At 45.5% G+C, this 12,910-nt stretch overlaps 1 long non-coding RNA gene across 1 annotated transcript in view; it reads left to right on the plus strand.

Annotated features, from left to right (window-relative positions):
• Positions 1–12,073, plus strand: part of LOC149445557 (uncharacterized) — an 83,050-nt gene extending 70,977 nt beyond the window's left edge. The window contains exon 2 of the long non-coding RNA XR_016306396.1: positions 9,329–12,073. This is a non-coding gene — a long non-coding RNA (uncharacterized LOC149445557). The remainder of the gene's footprint in view (positions 1–9,328) is intronic.
• The last annotated feature ends 837 nt before the right edge of the window (positions 12,074–12,910 follow it).

A 12,910-nucleotide genomic window follows, 5' to 3' on the forward strand; every position in this document is an offset into this window, starting at 1 on the left:
CCTAAGGTAGGCTACATTTATATTTTTACAGTGACATTTGTGTTATTATATTTTGCAAATTTTTCTTCATGCTTTCCTTATTTTTTAATAGAAAGTGGAAAAAAGACCCAGACCCATAGTGTTATCTTATTGGTACGGTTTCCTTGGCTTGTAGTGTAATATAACAAAAATAAAATTGTTGCCCTTCTTTCTAATTTAAGTAGTCATTCGTGAGGACTGGTGACCAAAATTGAATTGCATATTCCAGATGAGCGTGAACCAGCAGTAACTTTTAGCAACCAATCAGGGAGCCGTAATGATGTCCTATATAAAAAAATCTTTACAATTCCGCGCTATGATATATAAAATTATTAAAATTAAAAAGGTGAAATAATCAATAATTCAATCCACATGAGCAGCCACCACAATATTGCAGGTAACAATACACATAAAATAATATACAAATGTGCAGCGCTTCAAAACGTTTTTGAACTTAAACGTCCATTTAACAGAAATTAAGATATATAGAATAAGCTCCTCTTCACTGGAACCTCAGTGCTGCTATAGATGTCTCAAAAATGGCCAGGGAAAGATAGAAAAGGGTCCACCATCACCAAACACTCTTCCTCTTACCAGATCATGATGACCCCCAGTTATGGATGGGTCAAAAATCGCTGTGGACCCTTTTCTATTTTCTCCTGGCTGTTTTTGAGACATCTATAGCAGCAATGATGTGCTGTAACCTCTAGAAACCAATCAGTAAGCAGTAATAAGCAGAAACCTATAGCAACCAATCAGTTAGCAGTAATGATGTGCAGTAACCTCTAGCAACCAATTAGTGAGTGGTAAGGATGTGCAATAACCTCTGGCAACCAGACAGTGAGCCTGGTACAATCAGTGAGCCTGGAGCAGTTCTTTATGTTTACATTATTAAAATCTATGTGTGTGTTTGTTTTATGGGATGTTGGGGTGGAGAGTAAAATTGCATGGGGGAGCCAAGAAAATGTTTGCGCAGGGTCCAATCAGTATTAAAGACGGCCCTGTTCAGACCTCTCCCCAATTCCTCCAACTTCACACCTCAGATTGGCCCAAATTCCTACACTTTTACACCTCAGATCAGCCCCAGTTCAGGAACTTTCCCACCTCACATCAGTCCCAATTCCTGCTCCATCATACCTCAGATCACCCCTAATACATACACCTTCAAACCTCTGATCAGCCCCAATGCAATCAGGCCCAAAGTTTGCAACCTCAGAAAGGGGATTTAAAATACCTGCTGCATGGTCTAAACAAGTGTGTAATTGTGCTGGTAATATTCTTCCACAAACTGATCCTTTGTCGCTGACTGGAAATAGCTTCCAGTAAAATCAGGGTGATTGGCGGGCCATGAGTGAGGCTTTGTACTGGACAACCTAAAGTAGGGTGATTGCCATGGCAACCAGATATTTCCTCTCAAAGCCTCTGCGTCCCTTGTCCACCACTGATCACCTCTGTACCCCTTGCTTCTGAGTTCCCTTCAACTTTCCCCTACCAGTGCACTTCTAAAACACATGTACCACTATTGCAGCCCCGTTAGGCTTGTTCCACCACTGCACCGCTACATACCTCTTTCACCACTGTACCTGTTTTCACCACCACTCCACATAACTCTACAATCACTCTATCCACACATGTGTTCTACTGTCACTCCACCTTCTGTACACCTGTTCTGTCATCACTGCACCACACCTGCACACCTGTTCAACTACCACTGTAAACCCTGCACACATGTTCCTCTACCACTACACTGTCAGCAGACATGTTCTACCACTATACTCCCTTGCACACATATTTCATCACTGTGCTGCCTGCACACGTTTTGTCACTTTAACCCCCCCCCGCCACTGTAACCGACCTGCACATATGTTCCATCACTGTACCCCCTGCACACATGTTTGGTCACTTGGTCTCCACCCTCCCTCCCACCTGTTCCACCACTGAATCCCCCGCACACATATTTTACCATTTTACTCCACACCCTTGCACACCTGTTCCACCAATGTACTATCCTGCACATATGATTCTCCACTATACCCCCCCCTGCACACCTGCTCCACCCCAGAACCCCCCTGCACATGTGTCCCATCAATAAACCCCTGTGTGCATGTTTTACCACTGTACTCCCCTGCACATCTGTTCCATCATTGTACCCACCTGCACACATATTCCACCACAGTACTCCCCTGCACACATGTTTGGTTACTGTAAGCACCCACCCCCCCCCTCCCCCCCCGGCATACCTTTTCCACCACTCTACCAATTACATGTCAGTTCTGCCACTGAACCTCTCTTTCACATCTTTGCAGGGACTGTACCCCTCATACACTTCGGTTCCACCACTGTGCTCACTTGCAAACTTGTTCCCGCCAGTGTAGGCCCCTGCACATTGGTTCCACAACTGCACTTCCTCCCTTGTGTCCCTAAGATCAGCTTTACCTCGTGTGCTGACAGGATTTCATGTGTCTGCCTGTGGTCCTGGTAGGAGCTGGATGGTACGGTAAGTCAATGCCACTGGAAGGAGGTGTCCTCAGTGTATGAGCAGTAGACTGTGACACTGGAAAAGTCACTAAGTGCTACTGTTGGCACATGTCCTGGGAGTTCTTGGTCCCTGTTTTATCGTTTGCTACTTTTGCCAATAGTACTTCTTTTGGCGAAGAAGAATGCAACTATTGATTTTATTGGAAGTTGAACTCCAACTAAAACTTCCATTTTAAGCCAGGAATGGTCAGATTTTCTATCAACTATTTACTTCTATCTACTGCATATGATTGTTGGGAAGATTGTTCAGTAACCATCTCAAAACAGGGGATTCTCTCTATTATATTATAAGCCAAAAAATGTTTGGACAGGAGCCAGGGCCCTGTTTATTATAAAAGCACTTGTGGGTCATTGCCTAGGGCAGTAGGGTATCCGAGGAAACACCAAGCCTCCAACTTTTCAATTAGTAATACAGATTTATTTGTTTTGCTTTCCTTTTCTGGCCACCGCTGGATATTTGTGGCTAAATTTTTCAAGAAACCTACAGGGGAAAATGTGTGCAGGGAGCAGCCAGAAGGATTACTATAGTTAAAAAACATCTATAGTTTAGCTTGTAGTTAAAAAGTAGCTAAATTAATCAGAATCCATGTTTAATCCAGTTTTGTGTTATAGCAGTAGTTTTGACTGACAAAAATTGCATGACAGTAAGAGCTGAGCTTGTACTAAAGGAGACCACCTTGCAGAAGTCCCCAGGACATGTCTAAATACAACTCTAGCTGGAATTACACTTCCAATCCGATTTCAGTTTACTGTTCAGATCAGTAAATATCAATTCCCATGGGTTGCTGAAGAATATGGAACTTTACACGCTATGGGGTAGATCTAATAAAACTGGTGCACTCAGAATCTGATGCAGCTGTGCATGGTAGTCAGTCAGCTTCTAACCTCAGCTTGTTCAATAAAGCTTCGGCAATAAAACCTGGAATCTGATTGGTTTCTATGCAGAATTGAGCTTGATTTTGTGTTCTCCAGCTTTAGTAAATAAACCCCTACATGCCCTATTAAATAAAACCACATGTCCCACTAATCTGTTAAAAATGAATATGGGAAATATTATTGTATGAAGTGAATATAGGCAGTGGGAGTGGATACTTTTTTTTGTCTTTTCACTTTAACTAAACCAGCAACAAAAATACAAAGCTATTAATCTTTCATTAAGTTAAAGGGATGAAAAGGAATCACTTATAGTATCATCTTTTCTTTGCACCACAAGCTTGCATACCCCCTACTAACTTCAAAAGCAGCAAAGAGAACTTGGTAACTTTGCTGGCAGCAAACCAAGAAGAGGTTTACTTAAAGTTCTGTTATGTATTTAAAAATGCAACATGGTCATCAAATTACAGAAAAAAGACAAGAGTGCTTTGAACATTTAACTGTAACTGTGACATATTATCCACGGGTGTGTGCTTTACTATTATAATTTCTCAACATGTCAATAATTAGCTGTGTATATCACCTAATAAAGTTGCAGAAGGGGGCTCATACCTACACTCTAGGGCAGCCAAACCTATTTGCTTAATACACAAACTAGCCCTTTCAAGCACTACATACTGAAATGGGGTTATATAGAGAAGTAGTATATATTTTATTCAGGTTGTCATGGAAATTTTGTATTGTTGGTTGAACTTTAAATGTGTCATATATGAGTGTTATTTATATGTCTCTCGTGTGGCTTAATTAAAGCTCTGAAGGCTGCAATTGGGCCATGCGCATGTACAATGTATGTATTACAGTACTCAGCTCGGTAATGGATGAGATGGCAGATCTGCGCTTATAGACCGGCGTGTATACCACCACGGCATTCGATGCGAATACCGCTGGCAGTAGACCGCGGGCCTGTATCCACATATCAGCAGCATAGTACCACATGGACTTCATAACGCAAGGCGCCAAGCGGTACGAACTCCGCGTGTAGGCTTATGCATATCTTACAACCCATTACCGACCTGAACTGTATCCGGATGGATGTGTTTTAATAAAGATCGTATCGGGCCCATCCAGGTACAGACTGATGTTCCTAGGGGATGCTTGTACAGGGAATGGACATACTGCTAGGAGCTGGGACAAGAAATATGCTCTCCATAGAGGGCTCATGGGGGGAAGGGGAGGGAGTCTGCTGACCTCAGAAGGCTCATGGGGGAGGACCAGTGATAGATAATAGGAAAGGCTATGCTCCAATCGGAATGTACATCCTGTGTATAGGCACTCCCCATTGCATTGTTCTGTGGGAGGGGTTTGACCTTATTCATGTGGGGGGCGTGTGTGTATTTGTAATAAAACCAAAGGGGAGAATGAAAACTTCCTCTATGTGAATTCCAACAGCAAGCTGAAAGTGTCGTGTGATCATTTCCAGGTATAGGGAGCTCCAATCACCCACATCTCAACAGAAGCTAAAAGTAGTTGGATGGGCAGGAATTGTGTAGTTTAGCTGCAGTCGTGGTAAGCGAGATTCGCACAGCTTTATGGGGGATTTCTGCGCATCCAACTGCGAGTACTCACGGTAAGGAGAAATTCGTTAAAGCGAATTTCCAAGACAGTTTGGCGAGCCAGTGGATACTGACGCGAAATCTGCAATAGCTAACCGAGTACGAGGGGGGAATGAGCCATCATGAACTAGCAAAAAGTATGCCGGCACATTTCAGGTCTCTCTGCCTTTAAGAGGATCGCTTTTTGCGCGTTCGTGTGGCTGATTTCGCTCTCTGTTAGCTAACGTGAATTTCCGCTTAGCAAGGACCTTTATCCTAAAATATTGATTTGTGGGTGAAAGACGAGGGTTTTTTTCTCTGCTGAGAGCAGCAGAGGGGTGGGTTTGGTTGGCTAAATTTGGTCAAGTTTAAAAATCTTCCAACCAAAAATTAAACGGGTATATGTTTTAGCGGGTAAAAGTTGTTGCATAGTGTTAGGTAAGTATTTGTGGGTTGTAGGTACTGTGGTAATTGCTCTACCCCCCTCCACGTGAGGTAATTATTACAGTGCTGAAAGGTTTAGGTTAATTGTTAACTGTTGTAAGATCTTTGTGTGTATGTAGTCTGTGCAATGTTTTGTCTGTACTCTGTTACATGTGCATGTTAGTGTGATATGTTGGTGTTTTATGTCTGTTCTGTGATTATACCAAATTGTGTTGTATGTGTGCTGTATATTGCTGTGTAATTGTCCAAAAGTCTGTTTTATGTAAGAGGTTAGAGGCAATTTTGAGGCTAGTGTTCCCATGTGCTTTCCCTGTTTGTGGCCATTTTGTTGACTGCCATGTGTTCCCTGTTGGTGGCCATTTTGTTGACTACCACATGTGCAGTAATCTCTATGCAATGTGCATGAAGTTTCCTATATGCATTTGACCCATTTTGTGTTTTTAATCCAAATTTTTACAGTTTAAGTTGTTTGCTTTTAGCTTTAAATTTGCGTATTGCCAGCCAATTTAAAGTGTGTTAAGCGAGTTTTCCCCTCACGTGTTCCACATTTAGTGAGCGCGGTGAAGTTTGGGTTTTTGCACATAGATTTCTTGTATAGTGATTATGTTTTTCTTGTGTTTTTCCTGTTAAAAGTAGTTCCTTATTGTAAAGCGGGTTTGTTCTAAGCTGCTGCGTCACGTGTTTCATGTCCAGCAGACTTTTTGTGTAAACGGTTTTAGGTGGTTGCAGCGAAGATTGCGTGTGTAACGTGGATCGTTTAGCGGCGCTGGTATGAGTGATTTTTGCATCAGCAACAAGGTTACTTTTGGCGCAGTTTTTCGGTTTAACTCAGTGTAATTGTTTTACTGCGAAACGTCCCGTGTTTTTCATAAGGATCCACTTTGTCCTTTTTAACGGTTTTTCAGGTTGAAAAGTGGTTTTTCTGTGCGTATTAGGAAAGTTTTTTTCTTTACACAAATTTCCTAAAGGTCAGTTAGCAGGTTTCCGGCCAACCAGTGACCCCTAAGTAACATCCAAGAACCCCTCTTTTTGTTTTGACTTGTGTTAGCTACTGTGTGCAGGGAGAGAAAAGCCACTTTCATCATTGTGCGGTGTGGCCTGCCAAACACAGTGGGTGATGAGAACCACATAAATTGCGCTGTGCGAGTGGGCGGTTCAGGGAAGTGTAACGCTTACCCTGGTTACCACAAACACTTCGGGTGGTCAGGATCACATAAATTGCGCTGTGGGAGTGGGAGGTGTGCTCTCAGTCTGACCGCCACTTGATGCGCTTCGGGTGATCGATAAGAATCACATAAATTACGCTGTGCTGGGAAAGTGGTGGAATCAGGCCTCTCGGTAGGATCCCACTGAGTGCTCCAGGGGGTAAACAGGTACACGGACACGGGATATATACCAGTGACTAGTCACGATGGGCAGTAGTCAGTCCATGAAGAGAGAGGGGGAACCAGCCCTCTTCAGGGTAAGGACAGCTGCACAACTGATGAAGGTGAGTTTGGGGGCGAAGTCTACAGAACCCCTCAAAAGGTGGAATTTATGGTCGAAGGGTACCAGATGGGAAATTCCCCGGGAAGGTACATTTGACGCATGGAGGTGGGAAAAATTCATCTCTGAATTTGAACCACGGATGCAGGCGTCAGAACTAGAGATCGCACAGCTATGGCTTCACAGGTCAATCCAATTAGGGAAGCAGGGCATACATAAACTGGTGTCTGTCCGAAAGAACCAGGTGATGTATACCTGGCCTCCAGAGGGAATAAAACAGGAGGATCCAGTGTCAGAGGTGGAGGGAGCTCTTTCAGGGCTGACTCTACTAAGGCAGGCAGGGTCAGGGTCTGCTGGGGTCCCCGAACAACCAACAGTGGCTGAGATAAGTATAACTGCACCTGTCTCTTCTGTTAGTGACGTCACTCTTGACGTACCTTTCGTGTCTTCTGTCTCAATGCCTCAGCCTCTACCTCTACCTCTCCCTTCTCCCTGCTTCACCCCAGCTCCTTCTGTTTCCAGCTATGAAGCCTTCTCAACAACCGATTTGCAGACTATCTGTGAATCAAGGGGAATAGACACCCGGTTAAGAAACAGGGCGGATTGCATCAAAGCGCTAAGAAACCACTGATCAGACCCCTGCCCCCCAGCTATACCCTGATCTGAGGGACCTCAAACCTGAAGGTGCAGTAAGCAAGGTGGTTAATCTAAGCCCACCGATGAAGCTGGGCCAGCCCTTGCACTCTTCCCGGACCGAGGCCTATCCAGTCAGGGTGCAGCAATTTGAAGGTCCTCCCAATGCACAGGGGGAACGGACATTAGGGGAACGGGTAGTTTGGCATGTCCCCTTCACCCCGGCAGAGATCCGCACTATTCTGGCTGAGCTCCCGGACTATCGAGTCAATCCGAGAGGATTTGCTCGAATGTTTGGACAAAACCAGTTCAGCTATGGTATGAGCGGGTCAGATTGTGCGCAGATCCTGCGGGCAAAGGTGGGCATGGAAGTGGCCAGTACAGTGATTGCAGGGTGCTCTATAACCACTCATGAGGAGATGACTTCAGGGGGCAAAGAGTTCTGTACACAGCTAAAAGCAAAGCTTCCAGAAATGTATGGTGCTACCTCTACTACAGACATGATGAAGCTCACCCAAGGTCCTAATGAGGAAAGTGCCTGCTTCTGGCGCCGTCTCAAGCAGACGGCACTGGATGCGGATCTGGAAGTTGGACCTGATGCTCCAACTGAAGGGGTAAAGGTGACCGCGACGCACATTCTGTTGCGGGCCAAATTTTTGGAAGGCATCAATATTAAAATTCGGGAAAGGCTGGTTCTGGCCCGACCCGAATATAATGAGATGTCTATCCCTGCTATCCTTTACACTCTTGCGGCAATAGAGAGGGAAATGAATAGAAGAAAACAGGACAAGGCCAAAGTTCTTATGTCCCAGACCCCACACGAAAAACCAAGGGATCTGGGTCACAGGAAGGATAGGCCCCCTCCCAGGTGCTTCCAGTGCCACCAAACGGGGCACATGAGGAGGAGCTGTCCCCAATTACCTAAAGGTCGGTGGCAGTTCATTCCTGATGAGTCCTCCGCCCCTGTGACCACCATGGTAAGTAACTCCTATGAATCCTCATAGGAAGTTGACAAATCGGTGTCGGCCCAGATCCATCTTTTTCTAGAGGAATTAAAATATCCCCTCCCTTGCCTCACCGACACCAGTGCAGCAAGAACGGTCTTGCGAAAACAGGACATCCAAGGCAAGGTACCCCTCTCAGGGGAAAGCCCTCCTAACCCCCACTAACCTCACTATCAAACGATGCACTATTCTTAACCCAGCTTCTCTTCTTCCTGTGTCGGAAGATGAGAAGGGGGGGGAGGACAGCAACGACAGTGCTGAATTTTGCAACCCGACTAACAATACTAACACCTCTTCTGCTAACATGTCTTCTTTGTCCACTACTAACCTCTCTTCCAAATGACACGACTGCATTTCTTTGGTGGAACTGGAGTCAGCGGCTACACACCCCATATCACCCCGAGAGTAGCGGTAAGGTTGAACGTCTTAACGGAATCCTTAAAAACAGGATCTCCAACATCATGGCCGATACCCAAAAACCTTGGCCTGAGTGTCTCCCCATTGCCCCCTATTCCATCCGGAATGCCCCTTGGCAATCACATGGGCTGTCACCCTACGAGGTGTTGTTTGGGGGACCTCCCAAAACAGGGTTGTACTTTCCTCAACAGTTGTCGTCTTTGCATTCACAGCTTACAGGTTACGTGCAATCTCTGCAACGGGAGCTGCAGAAGATACAGCATCGGGTTCGCGAATCGCTCCCCGATCCAAATGCAATAACAGGTGTTCTTTCTATTGAGCCAGGCGATTGGGTCGTCCTAAAGAAACATCAAAGAAACGGACTCGAGCCACGGTTCACCGGACCATACCAAGTCCAGCTGACGACACCTACCTCACTCAAGCTCGAGGGACGAGACAACTGGGTGCACGCAAGCCACTGCAAGAAGCTTTTCAGCTACACCAGAGAATGAGGGGTGTCATTTTCCTTTTTCTTTTTGTTTGTATGTCTTACATGTGTGTGAACGGAGGAAAAGACGGCAGATACCCCAACCTTTTATTTAAAATGCATCTGCGTTTAGCCAGAACCGCCAACAAAACCAACTGTTGGGTATGCTCTAAGCCCCCACCCAGTCATCACATGTCCGCAATGGCCGCTGTTCATGCCCTATATGACATCCGCGTCGGCATGAAAAAGCAAGGGACCCCTGGTCAGCCCCCACGTAGACATTTGTCTGTAGAACTTAATGACACATTTTTAGCAGGTAACATCAGTTTTAGCACCAATATTAGCTCTAGCTCCTGTAGGGCCCTCACCAGTCCATTATGGGTAACTGGACAGCTAGGCAGCCCTCAGGTGTGCTTTAACATCAGCTTTGGCACAGGTAACAAGTTTGTTGGGACTACCACCTGTGAGGGAGGTATAACTGTCAATCTGACTAACCAGACTTTCCTTCTGAGTAACCACACTGACCGACCAGACCATGTGTGTTGGAAGGACGGATGTGATGTGCAGACTGAGGGAGCAATCCCCCAGTCTGTGCAACTGTTGCTCAGTGGCAGAGGCTGAACGAGGAACTCCTCCTGCTCTGCTCTGACAGGTCCATACTATTTTCTGTGTGGTTCGGCAGCCTATAGAACATTTCCCCAGAACGCGAAAGGTTTGTGTGCCCTCATAAAGCTAGTCCCCGCATCCTATGTAGTGATGGATCATGAAGAGTTGATGGTCCACAAGAAGGTAAGGATGGCAGGGAGAGTTCGCGGGGAGCTGTTCTCTAAGGACGACCAAGCATGGGCTTGGTTCCCCTCATGGACAGGTTGGGGAATAGAACTTATGAAGCGCCTGAACAATTTTTCTGTCATCGTGGATAGTATGTTTAACGAGACCGTAGAGGCTGTCAGAGAAATTGCCCAAGAACAACGGCAGATGGGAATTTTAGTGCTTCAGGAGAAGATGGCCCTTGATTATCTTTTAGCCGCCAAAGGGGGGTTCTGTGAGTTCATCGGGGAGGATTGTGGTACTTGGATAGAAGACACCGATGACAAGGTCCAGGCCCATATGGACAAAGTTAGTGAACTACAGGGAAAAGCTAGAGCTATAGCTAGTGAGGGTTGGAATCCGTTCAAGGGTTTGGGAGGATTAGGAGATTTCCTGTTCTCCATTGGATCTTGGTTGAAGGAAGTGGGAGTGTATATCCTGATGCTTCTCTTTTTCCTCTGCCTCCTATATGCCGCGGTGAGATGTTCCTGTTGCCTCATCGACCGTGTAAACCAAGCTCGGGCAGACGACCACATCTCCATGCCCGCTCCTGGGATCCCACTCCAACCACTGATTGGAGGAAGACCTCACCAACCAACCACCTTCTCTACAGATTACATCCTGGCTTCCCTCTAATTTATCTCCCTGAAGACCACATTCTCCAAGACCTCCAAGCAAGCTTCAAGCCTCATCATGGTTTGTGTCTGCGATTTGGAAAATTGTCTGGGTCGAGACCAGCCTTGTGTGGCCCCGTCTGCAGGGGCAATTTGAGAATCTGTTACTGGATCTCCCCAGACCACCGTGGGATCACAAGCCTTATTCATACCACAAGTCTGTTTGTGGTTTTTGCAAGAGCCTTCCTGTAGTGAAGGTTCCAACGCTCTTGAGGATCAATCAAGCCTGTTTGCGTCGAGTCTGCATCGGGTCTTGTTGTTTCAGGTACCCCGTGGAGCTTTATTCTCAGGGACAACTACAGGAACTCTTTGAGGTTTTGGGACTACACCCATCAAGCTGAAGAAGATCAAGAAGGGACACGAGGAGAATATGATAAAACAGGAGGGAATGTCATGGAAATTTTGTATTGTTGGTTGAACTTTAAATGTGTCATATATGAGTGTTATTCATATGTCTCTCGTGTGGCTTAATTAAAGCTCTGAAGGCTGCAATTGGGCCATGCGCATGTACAATGTATGTATTACAGTACTCAGCTCGGTAATGGATGAGATGGCAGATCTGCGCTTATAGACCGGCGTGTATACCACCACGGCATTCGATGCGAATGCCGCTGGCAGTAGACCGCGGGCCTGTATCCACATATCAGCAGCATAGTACCACATGGACTTCATAACGCAAGGCGCCAAGCGGTACGAACTCCGCGTGTAGGCTTATGCATATCTTACAACCCATTACCGACCTGAACTGTATCCAGATGGATGTGTTTTAATAAAGATCGTATCGGGCCCATCCAGGTACAGACTGATGTTCCTAGGGGATGCTTGTACAGGGAATGGACATACTGCTAGGAGCTGGGACAAGAAATATGCTCTCCATAGAGGGCTCATGGGGGGAAGGGGAGGGAGTCTGCTGACCTCAGAAGGCTCATGGGGGAGGACCAGTGATAGATAATAGGAAAGGCTATGCTCCAATCGGAATGTACATCCTGTGTATAGGCACTCCCCATTGCATTGTTCTGTGGGAGGGGTTTGACCTTATTCATGTGGGGGGCGTGTGTGTATTTGTAATAAAACCAAAGGGGAGAATGAAAACTTCCTCTATGTGAATTCCAACAGCAATCTGAAAGTGTTGTGTGATCATTTCCAGGTATAGGGAGCTCCAATCACCCACATCTCAACAGAAGCTAAAAGTAGTTGGATGGGCAGGAATCGTGTAGTTTAGCTGCAGTCGTGGTAAGCGAGATTCGCACAGCTTTATGGGGGATTTCTGCGCATCCAACTGCGAGTACTCACGGTAAGGAGAAATTCGTTAAAGCGAATTTCCAAGACAAGGTTTTATTGTATTTCTTCTAGTCACCAAAGAGGCAAAATACTAATAGAGTTACTATATGCACAAATGAGGTTCTACAAATGTATCCATGGAAAGAATTAAGGCTAATCTTCACATTTAATGTCTCTTTTATTAGTCCCTTTAACTATTTACTGCACTGTACTGTTCACTTGCTGGGTGCGCTGTTTATATAGCCTCACCTACATACAGTATACAGTGCTGTGTTCTGGCAGGAAAATGGAAAATTTTTGTCTCACTTTTTTTTGTCACCAAAACAAAATAGAGTTGAGCTGAGCGTCACATTCACGGGAAACTTTGTATGCTATGAATGAATACAAAGCTTCTGCTGATTGGCTGAGGCTGATGTTTTAGAACACAGGAAAAGACTGCACATATCGAAAGAGTTATATGATTGGGTCAGCCTCCCAGTCCAGGGAATAACTGCTGACCCTGGTTAGTGCCCAAACAAAGATGACTCTGTCCTATAGAGAAAAATGGAGAAAGGGGAGAACTGTGAACCTATATCAGTGCAGGCAGGTGAAGTCTACTTTTTGAACAATAAGAGACTGGTGTGGAGAGAGAAGTATATCTCTGTAGCTGTGAAGATCCCCTTGGTGGAGCTTAGT

This window comes from Staurois parvus, unplaced genomic scaffold, assembly GCF_062004578.1.
Source record: "Staurois parvus isolate SC_StPar_1 unplaced genomic scaffold, SC_StPar_1.0 ptg000719l, whole genome shotgun sequence".
Lineage (NCBI taxonomy): Eukaryota > Metazoa > Chordata > Amphibia > Anura > Ranidae > Staurois > Staurois parvus.